Genomic DNA, 24,326 nt, shown 5'->3' with positions numbered 1-24,326 from the left:
AACCAAAGCATCAAGCGATAAGAAGGAATCCAACTTAGTAGCCAATCAACAGATGCAAGCTGCAACAAGAGATGCAACAACGGATGCTACCCTACCCAGGGTTTCTGGGTAGAAATCGCCAAAACTCAGTGCGACATGCCTCCAAGGGGCTTTTTGCCCATGAAGTGTGCCCCAAGCAGAGCAAAGCTCACAAGACTCATCATTAGAGGGAGACCCAATCATATCAACAAATTTTTTAGCTTCCCTTTGTTGAGCCGAGAGTGGAAAAAAGGAAAGATTTTCTGATTATTTGGTCAAGTTATAGGGGTAAAATTAGCAGTGGGTTTAGATAGTAGAGGTGAAGCCTTGGAAAAGGACTTACCATTTGTGACAGCGAGTTTTGTCCTGCATCATCTTGGACCCAAATGTGGCTTTAACTATCTGTTCCAGCACTTTGGAAACTTTGACAGTAAGACAATTCTCCTAAAATGGAGAAGAGAGTCCACGACAGTACTTCTTGCTTTGATATGCCAAGGTATACTTCTCAAAGATAGAAGAAAGAAGGTAGGCATCCCAAAACTTTTGGTTGTAGTCGTCAAGGGTTTCAATGGGGTACTTGATAGGATAAGCTGCAATGAGATAATTTTTGGATCTTGAATTGATGTTATGTTTAGGAGCATTAGACCTGACAATAAGAGAGCATTGTCATTGAGAAATCCAGCAACTTGGGCAAGCTTGGATTCTTCAGTATTATATCCGTTGTTGAATTGTTGGAGAATTGCATGGCTCTTAATCAATCTTTAACCCTAGAAAGTGTTGAATTTGACCATAGAACCATCATCGTTTAATGGTTTGGGACTTGGCATCATGGATAGAGGATAACATGGGAAGCCGCCTAGATACATGGGATATGGTCTTGCCATGGGTAAAAGTGGGTATGGGCGGTGGGAGTTCTACCGAACATTGAGCGAACTTATCCAAGCTAGCTCAAAACCGAGCAAAGTTATTGAGTTGCTCAGCAACTCAAGTATACGTTTACTTCTTCTTCTTCTTCTTCTTCTTCTTGAGATTTTCTTTGGACCCATTGTTAGCAAAACATAATTTTTGGAAACTTATAAATACTTCATGTGGAAAGTTCTAGAAGTAAATTGACCACATTTTGAAGTTAGGTCACCATTATACAAATCTAGTCATCGTTATACATGTCATTGATTTTACTATTAGTATGAGTACCAATAAGTCAAAGGCATGTTAGTAGGAGTGATATGCTTGAAACAAGAAACAAATTTACCAACGCATATATCATGTGACCGTGGATTAATTTTGTCAAAGTCCTTTCTCTTAAGGAACTCTCTCTCAAGCTTTTCCCTTCCCTTCCCTTCCCTTTAGAGTAGCACTTCAAGACTCGGTGGTAGATCTATGAGGTCTATTTTGGAATGTTCCTATGACGTTAAAATCTCTCTCTCTCTCTCTCTCTCTCTCTCTCTCTCTCTCTCTCTCTCTCTCTCTCTCTCAATCATTGCTTAATCAATAATTAATTAGTAAACATGAGTAGCCATTAAGCTTGCAAACCTTTACTATACATTTGTTTCCTTATTTCTTCATCAATATCACACTAGTGTGGGCAACAATGCCGCGACTCTCTCCCAAGCTATCGATCTTTTCATGGGTTTTGGCCTTGATACTAACTACTGAAGGATCTGTGCCAAGTAGCTCACAGAAGTTCGACCTTATGGCCTTTTTGTGGGGACTCAACTTTGGCCTTTCTAATATGAGGGTAGCATCCAAATTGCCCATAGTATATCCCACTTCATGCATCAATCGAACAACTTCCTGCACAAAGACTAGAGATGCGGCTCCTTTCCATTTTGGATCATTGTTTGGCAAAATCTGGTTGATGTCAGGAAGGCCGAGGGCTCCCAAGATAGCATCCGCCACACAATGGAGGAGCATGCCACCGTCGGTCATGTGGAATATTCACGTTGCCAATTATAAGAGGCAAGTTGGGCTCCAATCGGTAAAGATCAAAGCCATGCCCTACTCTAAAAGGTAGTATAGGAGCCTTTTTCACATCTGAAGCAATAATTTCAACAAGAGGGAAGCTGCCGCAGTGGCTTTGCATACTAATTTATTTGCATCAAAATTCAGGCTCTTTCGAGCTTGTGTTTGCTCAGAATAATGTGGTATGGAAAGCTTGCTAGCTAGATGAGGGAGGAGGTTTTGTTAATAGTTGGTGAAAATGATGACGGTTGAACTTGAGGACCTTCTTGCCTTAGTTGATGTGCCTCCAACCAGCTTCTAGCCTTTCCTTGCCCAACCCCTTCAGAACCAAATCTGTTAACGAATAGGGACCTTGAGATTTGCTTTTCCTAGCCTCTAAAAGTGGCACAATGTTGGTTGTAGCAGCCAACAACCAAGTCATTCCTTGGAGGGGGTAACCTCGAGGAAGCGAAGGCAGGTGCACATCCGGATTTCACTTTGTTCAGATTCTGCAGAACAAAGCACCGCATAATAGGGGTCAGAGGCATAGCCACACCAAAGTGAAGCAGGGTAGACTCTAGGCATGGAGGTGGTGTGGGGGGGGGGGGGGGGGGGACAAGTCACGTATGTGATTAGAGACCATAGAAGCAAAGAGAGTGTTCCAATGTTGCTGCCAGTAGCAGTGGCAATGGTGCTTAAGAACGGGGCAGCCAAAGAGGCAGGACACGAGCAATAAAGGTGGCACAAGAGAAACAACAAAGGATTTGGCAATGTTGGAAATGAGTGGCAACAGAGGTGGGACGACAAAAATATGGGGGTGGAGCTAATCAATCTGAGGAAAGAGGGCTCAGGCAATTGCACAAGGAAGTGGGCTATTGAGACAGACAACTCCACAAGGTCCTGGAGAAGCTCCAACGTGAGGACAATGGACAAGTCGAAGGGAGCCATTGCCGACTACGTGCATTGGCAGATGGGATGATGCGCGACAGTCACCTTATAGTAGGGTAGTTTATTTTTGAATTAATGAGAGAGAGAGAGAGAGAGAGAGAGAGAGAGAGAGAGAGAGAGAGAGAGAGAGAGATGAAAAGTTTAAATGTGCCTTAAAAATGTATCCAACATCGAGAAACTTTGCACCATCTCATTAGTACATTCCATTTTGGTTATATAGGAAACAACTGCTTTACATATGTGTAGTTAGATTTGTGAGGTTCTTCGCACAGGTGCATATGCCTACTGGCTACTCTTGCATCTGTGCAAGAGGAGTTTGACTACAACAAGTGTTCAACAAAACATCTTTCCTAACCATACAAAGTTCCTTTCAATGACATGTATGAAATACTTAAATTTAAGAATTTCTATAATGCTATCACGCTATTCTTCTCAAGTATTTTCATGCTATTCTATAATGCTTTCGTGCTATTCTTCTCAAGTATTTTCCGTTTCCTCTTGGTTTCTCAAGTGTCATGATTGTAAGCTGAAAAACATCTTTTTTCCAAACATTGGGAGTTAGATAAAATGGAGTCACCAACAATTCTCATTTTCAATTTCAGTAAGATACAATCTAGAACCAATGATTGTAAATACACATTGTTCATATCTTGTTCATATTGACCTACAACCTACCAATAAGCTCTACCAAATCTACTTCTTTTGTAACTTCCTTAAACTGGGTATTTCTTGACAACTTTTTTATTTTGAACCAAGCCTCTCCCCCTACAAGCACTAGCCATAATATAATGTACTAAGAAATTGGAGCGTGCGCGTGCGCACACACACACACACACACCATAGAAAGCATCACATGTGGGATCATTGCCTTATTCACTTGGGAGTAAAAATCCTAAGAGCTTTGGTTTAGACCAAACCCAAAGCATACCATCATGTGATTATATGGAGAATATAACAGCACACTCGCGCGTGCATAGGGACCCACTCCGTGCATGGCGTGTCCAACTTCTTCTTTTCTATCCCCATCACCCCACTCACCCATAAGAGAGAAGAAACGGTTAGCTCCTCTCCCATGGACCCACCCATTCTATGCTACTTAAGAGCAACTGCATGAAATCCTCTAAAATTAAGATTGGAGGAAATTCTCCTTGGCCCCTACGCCACCACTACAACCTCTCCGACCATGGCTAATCAAGTCCTCGCATATCCTCAATCTCTCTATGTGGACATCTATAACACGTGTATTAATGTTATGACACCTATAGTCTATAAATTAAGAGACTGATTTTTTTTTTGGTTTATGATGATGCAGGTACTAGGATTAATACTGCCCTACCTACTTTTAATAAATGTCATGTCAAAGTCATTTATTAGTTAATGACTTAAGTGACTGTTCATATGCTCATATGCTTAAGTGACTTAAGTTTGCAAGTGAGGGTATGCAACTGTGATTGGCATGGACATGCACATCCTGCTAGAGGCTCATAAAGGTGCCACTCTAGGTCCTAAGCTAATGAATCATGCTAGACTGTAGCAGAAGCATGTCCACATAGCGCAAGTGAAGTGCGCACGTGACATCTCCCCATGTTAAAGGTGATGCACAACTGCCGAACTTCTATCTTTGGATTCTTTCTGTACTTTTGATGCTGAGTGCTTTTGATGTTTGTGAATGCATAACCGATAAAGATTCCTCCAAATGGGTGGAAACTACGGATGTAGGTATGGTGCAATGCACACACCAATCATACGAGTTGCTAGGGAGGCTTACTACTCTCGGAGAATACTAGCCTTGGTGCTAACTCTACCTTGCCAGCAAGTACTATCACTCGAATAGTCCTGTCATGAAAACATTAGGGGTGAAGTTGAAAGGTATTCCTAATGGCTTCAAAAATTAAAAGGTGTTCCTAATTCAAAGATTTACTAAAATAGTGTGCTAGTTTATAGCATGTAGCCATGGTCAACGACGAAGCACAAAGATTTGCAACAATGTTAGCTATAAAAGAAGGATGCAACATTGAGAGAGAGAGAGAGAGAGAGAGAGAGAGAGAGAGAGGGAGGGAGAGAGAGAGGAAACTTTGAAGAGAAGAAAATGCTAAAGAGAAAATATAGGAGAAGAAAAACACCTCTTTATATGGACACAAAAGGTCTTTTGACTTTCGAACTTCATCTGTCTTTTCATTTCCTAAAGTCACTCTTCACTTATGCCCTTAATATGTTTTGAGATAATTTTTATTTTTTTGAGATTGGGGAGACCTAATACTCGCAAAAGTTGGGTTTGTGGATAAAAGTCGAAGGGGTTATTCAATATTCCAATTTACTGTACTCAATAGCCTTTCATGAATGCATCAATTTCTCTAAGCCAATGTCTTGAGTCTTGATTAATGTAGTTACTGTAATATTCATTGCTTACACACACTAAAGGTTATTGTGGTGATTATACCATCAAGAATCCTTTAATTATGCTACATTAATGAGCCCCTATGCCATGCAAGAAATTGTGCAGAGATAGGATATTGCATTACAGTCCTTGGGATATGGAGACAAGCTGCCCGCGGTTCCTAGCCTAATACAAGGGCTTTTTCACTTCATTAAGGACCTTGCATTTTGCAACATCATTATACAACATGATATACAAAACATCGAAAATGATGGACATTGCGAGCTAATGTTGCTAACCGTGTTAGAAATCCCCGCTTGGCTTAGATTGTATGCCATGGCAAAAGAAAATCTACCTATTACTATTTCTAGATTGCATGAGTCGATAGGTAACATTAATACTATTCTTGAGGAAGATACCAGGGAGGAAAAATAATGGCGGGAACACTCCCCCTCTATCATGCGGTGTTTCATGGAGATACATGGGAGAAAGCTCAGGAATGACTTGGTCATGAGGCAACAAAGACGGGTGCCATACTCTTATGCAAAAATCTTCCTCTTCCAAATGTTGGTTTAGGTCGCAGCCATCAATTAAAATTGAGTCACCACATTACAAAACACCATTACATAGTGGTAGGGCCAGGGGAGAGATGTACATGACAAGTTAAGTGAGCAAAGCACTCGTCAACTAGCGCCAATGTTGCATTTGGTGCAAGTGTCAGCAACACTATCCATGTTGTTTTGCCTAGACAAATGTGAATTGAGAAGACTTGCAGAATACGAAAATTTTACTCAATCATAAAAACGGACAAGTCCATTTATCCGAATCATAATAGACAAATAAGTTATTTTGAATAAAAAAAACAAGGCCCCTTCACTCAATTGCAAGGGCATATATACTTGAAAAAAACAATTTCTTTCTATTCAAAAGAATATCAAAAGAGATCGCTCATAGCGATTTATGAAAATGAGTTCTCCACACACTATCCAAGGTGCTCTTTGAAGTATCTACTCTAAGTCAGTGGTTGGAGGATTTAAGTCCACAATGTTTGCAATAGAGATACTGCTTTCAGGGCACAATCTATGATCTATCTCATCTATATGTTTTTCTCAGTCTTGCATCTCTCTAAGTTGATGGGCTTGCATTTCAAGAATGGAGCGTAGTTTGGAGGAGAATTTCTCGTTGCTCTCAAATATCGTCATCATTTGGCCCATCTAGCTCCCCAACAAAGCCAACATTCCACAATCTCCTCTGTACTGGATAAAAAGTTTCGCTCTCATTTGTGTACTGGGCAAGCAGTTGCCAAACTAACCAATGCCCACGTTCCATACACCTGCACGTCACGAATGTCAAAGACAACAGAAAAACTATTTTTAGTGATAGAGGGTGTCGAAGTGTACCTCGCATAGGTGTCCCATCCACCTCTTTTGTCCAATCACTCTCCTCTAGCGAATCACCAGGGGTCGTCCGATGGAAGGTCAATTGCCTCTGGTGTCTAGGTGTACTCTTTCCTCATTGCAGATACCAACATTGTGTGCACATTCCTACTTTCCTTCTTGCATATCGGTGTCTTACAAACGACCACGTTTACATGGTCTTCATGCCATCCAATTGCAACAACAATATCACACACCATTCCATAATTATCTGACCGGCAGACAACCACAAACACATCTTCATAATTGGCTATTGACAAAGCCAGATGAGCAAGCTGTCCAAAACTTCATACCTCCATTCTTTTCCAATGTGGCACATTGGAATCAGACAGGCCATACATAGGTGCACTGGTTGGCATAAACAGAATGGAAGCGTTTACTGCAAAATCCACAATGGACCCATGGACGAAGACATTTATCACCACGTGTGGCCTCACAGTGCTTAGCAAGGCATTCTTCAAAGTCATCCTCTGTTTTGTCTGAACCAAAATGCACAATTTGAATATGGTCCCCATCACCATCTGCAAAAACCCTCAAACAGATCAAGCAAGGTTTTGAAACACATCGCAACTCTCATTCAAGTTTTTCACTTACCGGTTGACGGGTATGTAACTAAAGGTACGTTTGAGACATGTATTTCTGTCTCTAAACTTGTTGCAAAGTTTATCACCTCCTTTGCTGAAATTCCACTTCTCTTTGCTGAGCACGAAGAAATGCACAAATTTTTAAGCGAATGAAAAATGTTCACCATTTGGACGCTAGTAAAAAATACTCATCTTACACAAGCCACCCCCTGCGAACTTGAAGCCTCCTCGGACTGCTCCATTTGCAAAGCAGTATCTATAGGTTATTTAAAACTATATCAAACGATGGGGGTAGGCACTATGTAATTATGAAGGCATCAACTTTGACACCTGAGATGTTGTACCAAACCCCTCCAATGGAGGCCAGCAATTAAGTGTTGACAAGAAAACTTCTAACAACTATTAGATAGATTATTGTCAAAACACTATAGAAATGAACTCAATAATTACTAAATCTCTTTTTGGCCACGCAACAAGGCTTTTCTTTGCCTTTTTTAGAGTAGTCATTTCATCGTTCATTGAAGGAACATGAAGCAGATAAGCATCCTTGCCATCATACACTTCTAACACAGCAACGGAAAAGCAACCTGAAGGCAATCTGCTTTCATGTAATTTAGCCAAATTCAAAGTCTCCTCTATTCGATCTGTGCCAATCGCTTCTCCATTGTATATAAAACTCAACGCAAGCGCCAACATCAAATTTCTTGGCCATCTTCAGATAGAACTAACAACCGATCACAAAAGCATTGATATGCCAAAAAGAAATGTAGATTTTGTTAGTTTCAATGTTTTTTTAGCTTTGATCTCTCTTGCGACATCGAGGACTGTCTCTACCTCTCTTGCAACATCCACGACTATCTCTACCTCTCTCCCTCCCTCGCAACCTCTCACTCTCTGTCCCTCCATTCCTCGCTCCATCTCTCTTTCTCCTTGCTCAACTCTTCCTCTCTATCTTTATTTCTCTACTATATTCGACTTAAAATTATAACCCCTTAAGACTCTCTCTCTCTCTCTCTCTCTCTCTCTCTCTCTCTCTCTCTCTCTCTCTCTCTCTCTCCCCCCTTACACCTCCCTTTCTATCTCTATCGCTTTGTTATATTAAAAAAAAAAAAAACCACTTAACTCACTCTCTCCCCCCCCCCCCCTTTCCACATCTCTCTATCTCTATCTCTTTGCTTAACTCTCTCTCCCTCCCTCTCTAGTCCTTGCTCTCCATCACCCTCTGTCCCTCTCCATCTCTCTCTATCTCTCTATCTCTATCTCTTTGCTTATCTCTCTCTCCAACCCTCTCTCCCTCGCTCTGCCGTCCTTGTTCTCTCTCTCTCTCTCTCTCTCTCTCTCTCTCTCTCTCTCTCTCTCTCTCTCTCTCTCTCTCTCTCTCTCTCTCTCTCTCTCTCTCTCATTCACACCCAGAAGACCGAGCGAGCGCTAGCACTCACTCAACTATATGCGCAAGATAAAAGAGAGAGAGAGAGAGAGAGAGGGAGGGAGAGAGAGAGAGAGGGTGATGGAGGGAGAGATAGAGGTTGATGGTACCTTGCAAGTGATGAATGTCTTCAACGTAGAACAATATTCAATTTAAAAAACATTTACTGATACCCTTTATATAGGCTCCAAGTTCAAGCTCTCTGTGTGTGTGTGTGTGTGTGTCTTTTACCCTCACTACCACCATGCTTCAATACTCCATTCTTCACTAAATCTCTCTAAATCACTCCATCCACCACTCACCCTCCAACTAGCGCTCACATTGCACTAGGCGCACACGAGAGAGGGAGGGAGAAAGGGTTGGAGGGTGGGTAATGAATAGGGTGATTTAGAGAGATATAGCGAGCTTTCATAAACACGATTTGCTTGGGAAACATATCCTATCATTGAACCTCTCACTCCCTTTTCCTCCATCACCCTCACTCTCTCTCAGTCTCTTCCCCTCTCTCGCTTGCGCGTGGAGACGAGCAAGCATTAGGTAGGGTGATTTAGAGAGATAGAGTGAGATTTCATAGCCTCGTTTAACCTGAGAAATATATCCTACATTTGAATCTCTTTCTCTCTCTCTCTCTCTCTCTCTCTCTCTCTCTCTCTCTCTTGCAGCAAGATGAGCGAGCACTAGCACTCGCTCATCTTGCTGCAGGAGAAGAGAGACATAGCTGCCTCTCCCTCTCTCGCTTGCTTATCAAGTTGGGTGAGCACTAGTGCTCGCTCATCTTGCTCCACGAGAGAGAGAGAGAGAGAGAGAGAGAGAGAGAGAGAGAGAGAGAGAGAGAGAGAGAGAGAGAGAGAGAGAGAGAGAGAGAGAGAGAGAGGTAAGGAGAGATAGATGGAACTAGAGAGAGGGAGAAAGTGGAGAAGAGAGAGAGGGGTTTTAGCTAGAGGGCGAATAAATAGAGAGAGAGAGAGAGAGAGAGAGAGAGAGAGAGAGAGAGAGAGAGAGAGAGAGAGAGAGAGAGAGAGAGAGAGAGATTCAAAGATAAAAGAGAAAAAAGATAAGAGATGTGTAAGTAATGGTGAGAGTGTGAGAGATGAATAAAGAGAGATAAATATAATAGAGAGAGATATAGAGATAAAGAGAAGAAGGGTAAGAGAGGAGAGGGGAGAGAAAAAGGGTAAGAGAGAGAGGCGGAGAAAGGGCTAGAGGGAGAGAAAAGAAAGGTAAGATAGAGAGACATGAGGGGAGTTATAGAGATGAAGAAGGCTAAGAGAGAAGGGTGAGATAGAGAGGGTGATAGAGGGAGAAATAGAGAGAGAGTGAAGGGAGATAAATTAAGATAGATATTGAGAGTAAGAGATGGAGATAGAGATAGAAAGATAAAGAGAGAAATGTAGGTGAGAGATAGAGAGAGATGAAAATGGAGTGAGAGAGAGATAGGTATAGGTGGACAAACAAATATGTATAGAGGTTGGATTAATACTTGTTGGCCTTTAACCAACATATTTCTTACGGGCAGCATAGAGGGGGATTCATATGTTGTCTTTGAGTGTAAGATAGAGGGAGACATTCAAATATGTAGAGATGAGAGATTGGAGAGAAGGTATTAATATTAACTAGGCATTTAACCGACGTACTTTTCTTTGATGATAGAGCAGCATAGAGAGAGCTTCATATTTTGTATTTGAGAGTGCCGTTTGCCTATAAATACAGGGTAATGTACAAGCTAAAATATAAATTGATATCTGACTCGCTCTATTAGATTTTCCAAGCAATGGCTTCATCTTCATCGTGCAAGGTGAGTTTGTTCTTGAATAATGCTAGCGGTGTCCTATGGTGCTTGATTTCCCAACAAGATTTTCCATAGTGAATCCTGGGGATATGGGGGTTGTGGTGACAGCAAGATGTTTGCCATCATTTTTACTCCAGATGGCGACATTCAGGCTGAGGTGAAAAATGGTTAGATAGTGAATCGTCAATTTCAATTTGTTTTGGATTCATATTTGTCTACAAAGTTTTTGCTGGTCACAAAGAAGAGTGTGGATATGTCTCTGAGATCAAATGTGGCAATGGAAAATTTGTCAGACAACTCCATTGAAGAAAAAAAACGATTTGGTGTTAGGAATTTAGCCAACAAAAAACAAGATTCTTTTTCTTTTTGTTTGCAATCAAAGCTAGACGGTTCAGTGGAAGAAGAAAAAGAATACACAAATAAATCTTCGGGTATGGACCAAGTGAAGAAAACTCAGAGTACATTGCTTAAATAGCCACAAGTACCCAAGTTGAGTCGGATGATTTCTAGATGTTCGATTAAGAAGCGTGTTGATGAAGTTCTGCAGGTGTACAACGGAGATTGCTTTTATGAGCTGGATATTGTGCCGGATGAGAGAAAGTTGACAAATGAGGATCTGCTATGTGTGTTCACATAGAAGAAAAATTTAATGAAAATGATTTAGGTGCATACAAATTTGTATTGCACTAATTGTAACTGCTGACTTGATATTGTAATTCAACCTGTGGGAATTTATGGTTTGAGGCAATGACTTTTGTCTAGTTGTTAGTCCGATGTGTGCATGGTATCTTTTATGCGTATTGAATGATAGATGCTAAATAGAAATTATTCTGTTTAATGAATGTCATGGTCTAATAGAGTGGCTTGTAGTAGCTGACAAATGAGGATTTGCTACTTGTGTTCAATGGTCATCTTACGACATAGAATTTAATTTTGATTAAATTATTTTATTCGGATTGCCTGGTGCACATACGAATTTGTATGGCACAAACTATAATTGCTGACTTAATATTGTAATTCTTTTTGTGGAAATTCATGGTTCAAGGCGATGACTTTTGTCTTGCTGTTAGTCCGATGTGTACATCGTGTATTTTTTTGGGTTGTGGATGATTGATGTTGAATAAATCTTTTTCTTCTGTTTGGCAAATTTCATGGTCTAATAGGGTGGCATGTATCTTCTTGTCGTTCCACTATGTTCAAAGCATATTTTGTTCCGAAGAACATGGAGTTTTAAGGTTTGAATAACAAAAAAAAAACCTCCCTCCAAAAAGCTCTTTCTTGCCACAATGTGGAGAGATTTTTCAATGCCAACACTACCCTATTGAAAGGATTGGGAAAAGCTTCCTCAAAAGCTCCCTCCGAAAGCTCTCTCCATTCCCATCCCCTGCCAAGGTGGTTTTTTTGTCTTGAATCACAACACACATGCTTTTGTAAACGTGGGAGTATGGGGTTCTCTGAAGAAGTCAACCATATATTAAGTTATGACTTGACTACCTTTGATCCATACATTCAAAAGGTCTTACATAAAGGGTTAAATCACACACCTACCCAACCCTTATGTACGTATATTGCATGTAAAAGCCTATGGAATCTAGTATTCACTTTGCTAGCCAAAAGGGTAATATCTATTGATAACCCCATAAATACCATCAAGAAACTATTTTGGGATTATTGTCACATCAACATACCAAAGCAAAGGTCTGTGAAAGACATTCAATACTAAGAACTAGAAATAAAACACATAAAAGAAAATGTTTTTGTTACCTGCTTGGACAAAGCGCCCAATAACCCTATCTTGGTATGTAAAGCATATATGTTATCTCAAGCTAAGCAAAGGCTAGAAGAAATAGATTTCATACCTCACAATGAAACCCAAGAAAAAGTCCCTACAAAGGATTTACCTTACATGAGAGAAATTCCACATTACAAACACTTCCCCTCTCCCCTACTTAATGGCCAACTATAAGGCTTATAAGAAAGCTTTTAAATGGATCACTAATGGACCAAAGTAGTGCTTTTCAGATCTATACTTACTCCTAGCATGCACTTAAAAGCATACATCCCCCTCATTAAGAATAGAGCTTTTTTCTTAAACCGAAAAGCATTACTATGCCACAATATTAAAACCTAGTCTTGGTGGCCAAGCATAAAGATCTTTTTATCAACTTATGGCTCATAGACAGTATGATCGTCCAATGAAATGGGGGTACCTATAGATAAATAAATGGTATACCTATGGGGTTATCTTGTTTTCCAATATGTTGCAACCTCTACCGACACTCTCTTGAATATGACTATATTTCAATCACCCTACAAAACTCAAACAGTAGACAGAAACTATCATTATTACATAATGCCTTTAGATATTTCGATGATATATTATGGTTCACCAACCCTCACCATTCTTTCTTCCTCAACCAAAACCTAATTTGCCCCTCCTGTTAATGTTACATCAATCTCTCTATGTGGACATTTATAACAGGTGTATTAATCTTATGACATTTGTAGTCCATAGACTAAGAGACTAATTCTTTTTTTGGTGGTTTATGATGGATGCAGGTACCCAGATTATTACTTGCATAAGTTGGGTTTGTGGATTCAATGGGCTACTCAATTTTCCAATTTATTGTACTCAGTAGCCTTCATGAATGCATCAGTTTCCCTAAGCCAATGTCTTGAGTCTTGATTAATGTAGTTACTATAATATTCATTGCACGCGCACACACACACACACACACACACACACACACACACACACACACACACACACACACACACACACACACACACACACACACACACACACACACACACACTCGCCCAAGAATCTACCATGGATAATCAAGGAGTTCATATGTGGGTGGATGATTGAAATTTTGATAAGGAATGCTAGATGTGTTTAGGGACTATGATAGATAGATAATGTGTAATTTGATGCTAATTGTTTTTCCTTTTATGATTCAAGTTCTATATGTAACATGTTGGGTTTTTCTTGTTTTTATGATTGCTCAGAGTTTTAAGTGGTGGGACCATAGACATAGGATGTATTTGCAAAGTAAGATTTTTATTTGCCATCTTGCGAAAACCACCTTCCATCTATGAAGATTGAGAAACAATTGGAATAAACACTAGTGGAGGAAAAAAAAGTTTTTGGGCTTGGAACTGTGTAATATGGCATCTAAGTAGTCAATGATATAGGAGAAATCGATGGAGCAACGAGAACAAGTGGAAAACGAGCCATGATAGAAATCTGGGGTTGAGAAGAATTTAATTGGTATCGTAAATTGCATCCAAAGTATCATAGATACTCTAAAAAATCTTTGCCTTCAACTTGTGGTGCAGACTATTTAGAGGTAAAAGCTGTTTGGTGTACCAAATCCACTATGTAATATTGATTTAACAAAGTTGTTGTAGGAGTTTCCATTTGTTTCCTCTGCCAGAGTTAGACTAGGATTAGCCTTCATTATTATGAATGGTCATTCCTCTTGTGAGAACAAGAGAAAAGATGAGCTATAATGCCACTATAACCACTCGTCAGATAGATTATCCACTCGATCACAAATTAAGACCAAAAACTGCATAGGTTGGAGGATAAATCACACTTTAATACTTCAAGCTGAGAAAAAGGATATGGAGTTCCCTTTCAAAGAATGCTAGACCCCAAATGGACACCCTTGGTGGTATTTCTTCATTATATTATTAAAGAGAGTTTACAACTGCATAGTGTGACCACACACCCTGTTCGTTTACAATTGCTATCAAGGTTACTTGCAAAATATGACTTTTAGAAGATAACAAAAAGACAACACTTTCTCACTCAAAGTACTTGCTTAGAGAGACGATTACGTGGATGCATGTGTTTGAACGTGTGCACTTTTTACCACTACAATCAGCCTTTCTTCTAAAACTTGCAATGCCACTACAATTGGCCTTTTTTCCAAAACTTGCAATGCCACTAGATGGCTGCTCTTCATGCTGTTGTTCATGGTATGGCTTTGGAGATAAGGGCATCAACCATTCATTTTCCATCTAAAAGTGGAACACAGACTAAAATGTGACAAGATCGTAGAGTGCACAAAACTTGTCTTTTATAAGACTAAGCAGAAAACAAAGAATTTTAGGAGACAATGCCTTTCAGTATAGAGATTTTTCAGCATATTTGAGTGAGAAGTATATGTCTTGCTTTTTTGATGGTATCTTATGATCTAAGAACTCTCGTAGAACGCCTTGTAGGAAGGGATTTTTTACACGACACTGCCTTTGGGGTTGAGCAATCCAGAATTTATCCAAACCACATGTCTATGAAAACCTTACTAATAACCTATCAGTCTTCAAAAATCTTTACCTCTTAGTATACATTTGCTCTTTGGTCTCAACAGTTTCTCTTATTATACAATCTCCAATCGGATTAGGTCTCCCCAATCTCAGAAAAATAAAAATTCTCTCAAATCATATTAAGTGCATATGTGAAGGGTGAGTTTAGGAAATGAAAAGATAGACGAAAGTGGAAAGTCAAGAAACATATGAAGGTGGAAAGTCAAAAGAATTTTTGTGTCCATATAAAGAGGTGTTTCTCTTCTCCTTAAGTTTTCCTTTAGCATTTTCTTCTCTTCAAAGTGTCCTCCCTCTCTCTCTCTCTCTCTCTCTCTCTCTCTCTCTCTCTCTCTCTCTCTCGCGCGTGCGCACAATGTTGCATCCTTCTTTTATAGCTAACTCTATTGTAGATCTTTGTGCTTCGTCTTTGCCCGTGGCTACATGCTATAGACCAATGCATCATTTTTGTTGTTGTTGAGGAAATCTTTGAATTAGGAATACCTTTGATTTTTTTTGAAGCCATTAGGAATACCTTTTAATTTTTTTATGTGTCCAGTATAACAAATTATGCTCTACCAAGTTTTAAACAAATTCTTTGTAGGTTTATTTAGGTGGACTTTATCTAAAGTATTTTTGTATGTAATGTGTCCTAAAACCTAATAATTATTTAGAAGACTAGTGTAACTTAATGTATACATTGTTCATGCAAGTCACTACGTGCATGACACAATAGAGTTAATCGATCGAACGACCATGTTAGTTGTGATGCTTTTCCCTAGGCACAAAGTGTCTTGGAGACGCTCCCTTCTTGCTTGAAGGAGTCTAGGGAGATTACTTGTTTGCAAGGCATGTATTAAAGGGGTATAGCCAACAAGCTCTAGAATGTTTCAAACAAATGCAACATGTCACGATGAGCACTCATGCAATGATTGGCCTTTCTGTGTCTCATTTTGGTGAAACTTGAGTTGTTGCAAGTTTATATAATCTCTAGAAACTGTAACCAAGGTTTTTTTTTCTTACTACCAAACCATCTTGAGCACACATTTAGACATTCCCCCCTGATTCTTGCAATATGCTCTTCTACCATTGGGTGACAAGCTCTCTCTCTCTCTCTCTCTCTCTCTCTCTCACACACACACACACACACACACACACACACACACACACACACACACACACACACACACACACACACACACACACACACACACACACACACACACACACACGCACGCACGCACGCACGCACGCACGCACGTACGCACGTACGCACGTACGCACGCACGCACGCACGCACGTGCGCTAGGTCAGTTCAAAAGAGACAAGAGAAGACATCATCGATGCAGCACGCTTAAATGCTATTGAAGCAGCGTGCATGGTGGAGAAGTACTTTCCAACAAACATTCTTACCATCAAATTCATGTACTTATGCATGTGGTTGATGAAGTTGCAGTTTGATGGGGTGGTCCATAGCAGGTGGATGTTCTTCTTGGAGAGATTTATAAAGACTTTAAAGGGGTTTGTTCATCAAAGGGCTCGGCCCAAGTGTAGCATGGCCGAAGGATGGCTTGTACAAGAGTCTCTTGTCCTCATCAGTGAATTTTTTGTCTCAATTGATCTAGAGATGCCCCAAATGTGGATTACTGAGGTCAATGTCAAGGTGACAAGGGACGAGCTGCAGGGACAAGGCGTCAGAGAGAGACATCACAATGCGATAAAACATTATGAGATTTTGCCTTCTCAACTCAGACATCATGCAAAAGTGGCAAGAGAGGTACAAAGGGAAAAAGCAACAACACTTGATAGATTGCCTGCAATTCAAGCACAACCGTACCACTAGAAACCTTCCTTTTCCAGATCGTCTTCAAAAATTGCCCAACTTTTCAATTGGGCAGTGGTTAGATGCGACAATCTTAGAGGCAAAGAGGAATGGAGTGTTGATTATTGAAGAGGAAGAGGAGATGTCAAGGGGTTGCGATTGGCATGTATATTTTCACAACTTCCTTTTCAAGCTCCACATGATCACATTGCTTTAATAATTTTAGTTTGTTTCAATTTTGTGGCTGCAGTATCACAAATATGGGGCTGTGTGGTCGCATGGAAAACACTTCAGAGTGCAACGAATCAACGAACAAAGGATCACTTTTGATAGTGGTATTAGGGCAAGCTTTGTCCAAGAAGGTAGGAGTAGTGTCAGGGATGAGAACACAGAGACTAGCCAACTTGAATACTTTGGCTACATCCAAGACATCTTGAAGATTAGCTTTAGAAAGTTTCATATGTTTATCTTTGATGTCAAGTGGTTCAAAGTTATTACCAGTGGTCCTAATGCAACTACGCATAAAGAAAAGAGTGGATTGATTCAAGTGAACTCTAGGCGGGTGTGGACAGATGCACGAGATACATTTGTATTTCCACAACATTGTGAACAAGTTGTATTCACACACGATCCACTATGGACAAAAAATGATGAGAATGATCTGTCTACCTGCTGGCTCTATGTTGTTCAAGTTGCTCCACAGAGCAAGCAAGGATGTGGAGGTTTGGAAGTTGAGGTCAAAGAGGTGATTCATGAACAAAGGGTAGGACGGACAGAAACTTTAAGTTTAGATTTTGAGGTGGATGTCAGCAGTGAGCAATTGTTTGAACCTAGAGATGAGGTGTCAAATACTGAAGCTGATGTATAGAGCAACGAAGAAGTAGAGTCCAATGACAAAGAGGCAAAAGTACAGATTGAGATACACATCTCTGGTGCATGAGATCTCATAGAAGACGAGAGATTAACTAATGATTTTTACTAGGAACTCTTTTGTAAATCTCTTTTTATTAGTCTACAATACACTTTAGATTCATTAATTTGTGTTGCAGCTTTGTTTATTTGTTATTTGTATTGATTAAGCATTTCTTCTGTAAACTAACGTATTTTGTGGGTGTTATTTGTGTATGATTAGCCATGGCCGATGATGATGATCCATACTCTCCTAGTTTCAGTTTTCCTGTCACTCCGGCCGGCATGTCACCCGAGCAGATGGGCTTGTTTTTTTGTCTTAGTTCACACTAGAGAAAATCACGATGGCACAAAACCTTTGGGCAATAGGTTCCTCTAGACCTACTACGACCGATCCTACGCTCGGGACTAGTGTGCTCCCTACACCGAGCGGCCCCACACCTCAATCTAGTGTGCCTCCTACCGCTAGGACTTGTGTGCCCCCTCCACCGACGGGTGGTTCATCCTCGAGACGAGGTAGGTGTCATTCTGGAGGTGGTGGTTGTTGCGGTAGCGGTTCTACCGATGCGTCCACACCACTGAGAGAGCTTCCAACCACTCTCTTTAGTAGATAGTTCACCGATTGGCACACCATGTACACCTTGGGGATCACACAAGCATGATCCTAACAAGGTGTACAAGAGTAGGGATGGGGCTATTGTGGCGGATAGGGTCGGAAAGGCCATGCGATAGAGGATTTGAAAGCTCTGTACCATTCACTTTGGTCACTTTGTGATGGAGGTTTGGAACAATCTCGATCTTGAAAGAAATAATTAGATCGTCGAGGCCATTCACAGAGAGTACAAGCTAGCAAAGAGTACAATCTAGTCTCGAATCCCTGGATTTTGAGCGTGGTGAAGGACACAATGTCACATCATCGGTCAGAGGCGAGAGACATGTACAATGCCAGGAGTCCAAAGCCGGCATGGTTGGATGTAGAGGAGTGGGCGGGGATTGCACGAGAGAAACAAGACAATCCTGAGAGATTTCAACAGGCAGAGAGATGCAGCTAGAGCACGTTTGGAGTCTGTTGGAGCGTCACATCTTGGGAATGGAGGCTACGACATGCTTCGACATGAGTTTGTAAGTATTATACGTATGCTTTAAATTATTGAAAATATATATTTTATTTGAAGATTTATCTAATGATTAAATCATAATTCTGTAAGAAGTTGCCGTGAAGCGCCCTCCGACACGCCGAGAGGAGAAGTATGGGTACAAGCATGGACTTGTTGCCCTTTTGACCCAACTGCAGGAGGAGGGAGAGGACGTCAACTGGGAGGCATTACCATCAGGGTATTCTTCATACAATTTTATCCAATCATCTTTATACAGTCTTCTTGGTACAATCTTTTTTGTAGTTGTGGTCTTCTTGATACAGTCTCACTCAGTGATTGTTTGCATATGTACAATTTTGTAGTGCTTATGTTTATGGCTTATGGTTATGTTTATGGTATGACACAGATGTTATGGTTAAGGTTTGACAAATTGGCAGTCAAGTTAAGGTTATGGTTTTGCTATGATGGTGTGGAAATTATGTTATGGTTATGGTTACGGTTATGGTTATGGTTATAATTATGGTAATGGTTATGGTTATGGTTGTGCAATGATGGTATGGATGTTATGGTTATGGTATGACAAGCAAGTTATGGTAGTGGTTATGGTATGGCAAACGGGTTATGTTTATGGTTTTGTAGTTTTTGACTCATGTTTTAATAATAAAATCTTTATGCCGTTATGCCATGATCAAACTTTTGACTTTGTGGTTATGTTATTCTTATAATTTTGCTAATTTCCATACACTTTCTCTTTACTTTCAGCTTGTAGGTGGAGTGTGATTGCTTGTGCATTCTTCCTTTGGGCAGAGAGGGCTATTTTCTTTTGTTGCAGTACATGAAACATTAGTTCCCAGCCCTCTCTATCTAAATTTTTTTTACAGGTTTGGTCGTCAGTACAGAGTACGATACAGGCATCGGTATAAACTTCGGAGGATGCATTGGAATATCCTTTACGATTATCGGCACTTATTTCTAAGCTGATTTCGACGCAAAGTATACCGATGCTTATACCGACGACACAAAACCAACATCTTTTTTGAGACCTATTTCAGTGCCTTTTAGTTTTAAAGCTAACTTTATCTCGTCTGTATGTGTGTCGAATTTTGCGCGACGTGTTGTAGTGTAAGGAATTGAAAGCTTGACAGAGGTTTCCATCAAGTCAAGTGGAAGAAGTTGACAACAAGTCAATCCGATGGTAAGTACTCTATCTAGGGCTTCACAAGTCTATACGAACCTTAGATCTGGTCGTATACTAGCAAATCAAGGCATAATTGGAGAGACTGCTAGTAGAGTATCCACCAAAGAGAGTGTGAACCAAGGAGATCACTTGGACACTATCTTTGAAGAAGTCTCAAACACTTTTTTAGAATCAACATATGAAATGTCTTCCTATTCGACTCATTCAAAAACCAGAACGACAGTGCGATATAAGCACATACTCTCCTTTTATAAGACTAATCACCATGGAGATCAGGTTTACCTGGATCCTAATGAAGAGTATGCCATTCACATTGGTGAGCATGACATAGAGCTTGAAGAGGAAACCAGGGCAAACAAACAAGGAAAAATGTACATGGATAAAAACAGAACTCAATATTTACAAGTTGAAAACCTTGACGTAATAGACAAATGGCAGTTAGAACTAAATACCATAATTCCAGATATGGCAAAAAAAGGACCATCGACTTTAGAATTCAAGGGATACGATCAAGTTGATTTGAAGCCTTTGAAATGGCTTAGCACAGATAATCCTAGGATCGGAGTCTATTGTTAGGAGGATAGAAACGTCAAAGATCTTCTATGGACTTTTCACGCCAAATCAGGACAGTTAATACCCATGAAGATCATATATATCTTCAAAATCAAAGACAAGGGATCATCAGATCTAACAACCTATCTATTTAGGGATTGTTATAAACAATAACTTTGTTATGACGAGTCCTGAGGAGGTGGAACAAACCAAATACCAAGGGTACTCCATAAGGGATTGGATATTGAGCCAAGGACCAAAAACTATTCCAAGAGATGAACTCCGCAAGAGATCTTTTGAGAGTAATGTAAAAAAACCCAAAACTACCTCATCACGAACAAAACCAGGTGATACTAAAGACAGTCCAGGGCTACATGAGTCACTATTTCCAACAGACTGGTTTGAGGACTTGGAACAGGACCAAATTCCAGGAGACCAGGAGTTGAACCAAATAGACGTGTCAGACAAGCTGATTTTCAAAAATGGGTGAGAAAATACAATGGATTTGGGGGCTAGGAAACTTATGGAAAAAAGTTAGAGAGATTAATGATGGGAACTTGTCTTCTTCGTAGAAGAAGACAGGCTAGGACACTTATGGAAAAAAGTTAGAGAGATTAATGATGGGAGCCTAACTCTGAAGTCAGCTCCTATCAAGGAAGTTTGGTTAGACAATCGCCTCTTGATATGGACATGGATGTACAATCCTTGTATGGGGATTGCAGCTTTGAAGCTCCAGGAATGTCTAAACCAATGACTTTTAAAACACTACCCTCTTCCTTGGGAGATAACGTAGATGAATCCATAGTGTGTAAAACCACTTAGATAAAGAGAGCGAAACAGACCCTAGAAGTAGACAACATCCATTCAATCATGTCTACACCCATTCAATACACTTTTACTTTAGGAAAATTGTTAAAAATCAGACCATATTTCTGGAATGATCTACAAAAAACTCTAGAGAAGGTTGGAATAACAGAGCTAATTGCAAAAAATTTGGGAAAATTGAAACAGGAAATGGGTAACAAAGAGATTCAAACCGTTCCAATGAACAAAGTTGAAGAATACTATGAAGGGAAAGAAGGAAACACAACCCTTCCAGTGAGATATAATGATATAGAAACCATGGGAATACTGGATAGTGGGGCAGGCATAGACATAGCCACAAAAGAAGTATGGGAATCATGGGAAAAACCAACCATTAGACAAATTCGAATGAAATTGCAATTGACTGATGGACACATCAAAAAACCCTTAGGACTGCTTGAAAAAGAGTGATAGTTAACTCTTGTGGAATTGATTATCAACACACTTTTGCAATAGTGGACTTTTGGAAAGAAACTCAATTATGAAATCATCTTGGAAAGACCTTTCATGCGGCAAGTACAACTCATCCAGGATTGGGGAAACAATTATCTGTACTTGAAGCAAGTGGGATCAATAACAAGGGTTAATCTAAAAGATCACACTTATAGAGATGTCATGAAAACTCCCATACAAGAATTTGACTTAGTCTCTTTGGCTAAAACTAAGCTTCCATCTTGGCTGAACAAAGACACACCTATTTGGATGTGTGGATTCTCAAAAAATGGGAGTATAAAATGAAAAGAATGTATCTTAGAAAGGGATTGCACAGACGAAGCCCATGTATCTCAACCCTTTCTAGATCATTTGTTTGAGCCATTGAGTGGAGTCAAATTTTAGCAACAATGAATGTATGTGTAAATACGTCTATGCCTACTCAATTTTACAATGAGGGCGGCTATGACATAATTCCCATACAAATGATCTCAACCCTTCACATTGAAAACAAAATTCTAGAATCCAAGGGCTTGATGAAGGCTCAACAAGTATTTTTAGACCTCTACTATGATGCAACAGATGAGTTAGAAGAACATTCTGCTACCTCAGCTGATTCGGGGTCAGAAAAAGAATATGTGAGAGCTAAACTACTCATGAAAGGAGGGGAGGAAAAGTTTTTTGAATTTCCAAACCAGAAACCGAGAAGACAGAAATGGTATAGAAGAAAAAGAGACACGAGAAACTTGAAAGCTAGACCTATGCCATCAGTCTCCATTAGAATACATTTTCTAATGCAGATAGATGCAAATGATTGTGTCAAAGACAAAATCACTGGTAGATATCCTTTAAATGAGAAGCAGGAAATGTCAAAAATATCGAGAAAAATGAGAAAGGAAACTCAAGCCAAACCTAAATACTAGGACAAAAATTCAACCATGACACGAGTTGAACAAAGAAAGAAGTACCAAGAGTTGAAAAAAGCTCTAAAGGAGATATATACCACTCAAATGGAAACCATTGAGGAGGAAGGTAAAGATGTAATGAGTGTTCCATCCCATTACAAGAAATATACTCTCCCAGGATTGAAGAATCATAGTCGAACAACCTATCACAGAACTATAAAAACAGGGCACAAAGGACCTGAAAACGCAAAAAAGATAGATCTGGCCGAACCAACAAAAGAGCCTAGACCTGCCCACATTGCAAACGACCTGACATAAGAAGAGGAAGAGTGTTTGTTAAGCTTACTAAAAGAATATCGAGATATCTTTGCTTGGTCTTATAAAGATCTCAAGGGAGTTGATCCAAAAATCTGTCAACATAACATACCAATGAGCGATGATGCAAAACCAAGCAAACAAAGGCCATACACATATAATGAGACATTTTCCAGGAAGATCAAAGAAGAAATAGAAAAGCTCAAGGAAGCCAAATTCATTTATGAAATTGAACACACAGATTGGGTGTCTCCAATTGTGGTAGTACCCAAGAAAAATAGAAAATTAAGAGTGTGTGTCAATCTCAAGAAGGTGAATGCAGCTACCATTAGAGACAACTTTCCTCTTCCAATCACTGAGCATGTTTTAGAACGAGTTGCAGGAAAATAATCTTACACCTTTTTAGATGGATTTTTGGGATACAATCAACTCTTGGTTGACCTTAAAGATCACCATAAAACTGCCTTCGCAACTGAATGGGGTATTTTTGCCTATTGGGTAATTCCTTTTGGGTTAACTAATTCTCTTGACACCTTTCAAAGATTAATGAGCCATGATATTAAAGAATACCTTTGGAATTTCTTGAAAGTATATATGGATGATCTATTTGTATATTCATCAATTCGAGTTGATCATTTTGAACACCTCAAAAAGGTATTTGAAAAATGTAGACTTCATAGGATTTGCTTAAAGCCTAAAAAGTGCACATTTATGGGTAGACAAGGAAAAATTCTTGGACATATAGTGTTTGAAAAGTGCATAGCTACTAATATGGATAAGATTCATGTTATTGCTGATTTTCCTAGACCAACAACAGTGAAAGGGGTTCAAGCTTTCATGGGACATTGTGGATATTACAGACGGTTCATTTACATGTATGCTATAATTGCAAAACCCATGTATAGCTTGATTGGACTGATGAGTGTAAATAATCCTTCATGAAGCTTAAGCAAGCTCTCACTTCAGCTCCAATATTGAAAGCACTAGATTGGAATAAGATATTCCACATACATGTAGATGCTTTCAATTTTTCCATTGGGTGTATCCTAGCTCAACATGTGATTTTCCTATTTCTTATGCTAGTAGACAATTGAATATGGCAGAGAAAAACTACACAACCACAAAAAGGGAAGGATTAGAGATGATCTATGCTGTAAAAAAATATATACATTACCTATTAGCTAACAAATTTGTGCTCTTTGTGGACCACCAAGCTTTATTGTACTTGATCAACAAGCCATGCAACACATGAAGAATAGTGAGATGGTTCATCATTCTTTTGGAATTTGATTTCATTGTAGTTGTGAAAAAGGGCAGCACTCATCAAAGAGCAGATCATTTGTCACGGATTATATCAGGAGAACCACCAAAGGGAGTAGATGATGATCTACTCTGTTCTCCA

The 24,326-nt window shown here is 39.7% G+C and overlaps 1 pseudogene; it reads right to left on the bottom strand.

Moving 5' to 3' along the window:
- Positions 1-1,572: 1,572 nt before the first annotated feature.
- Positions 1,573-2,101, bottom strand: LOC147424505 (2-C-methyl-D-erythritol 2,4-cyclodiphosphate synthase, chloroplastic pseudogene; annotated as a pseudogene).
- Between the last annotated feature and the right edge of the window lie 22,225 nt (positions 2,102-24,326).

The sequence above is a fragment of the Adiantum capillus-veneris genome, chromosome 25, assembly GCF_014529385.1.
Source record: "Adiantum capillus-veneris isolate H3 chromosome 25, ASM1452938v2, whole genome shotgun sequence".
NCBI classification, from domain to species: Eukaryota; Viridiplantae; Streptophyta; class Polypodiopsida; order Polypodiales; family Pteridaceae; genus Adiantum; species Adiantum capillus-veneris.
The sequence above is the reverse complement of the archived record's forward strand: the minus strand, read 5'-3'. Positions and strand labels throughout refer to the sequence as shown.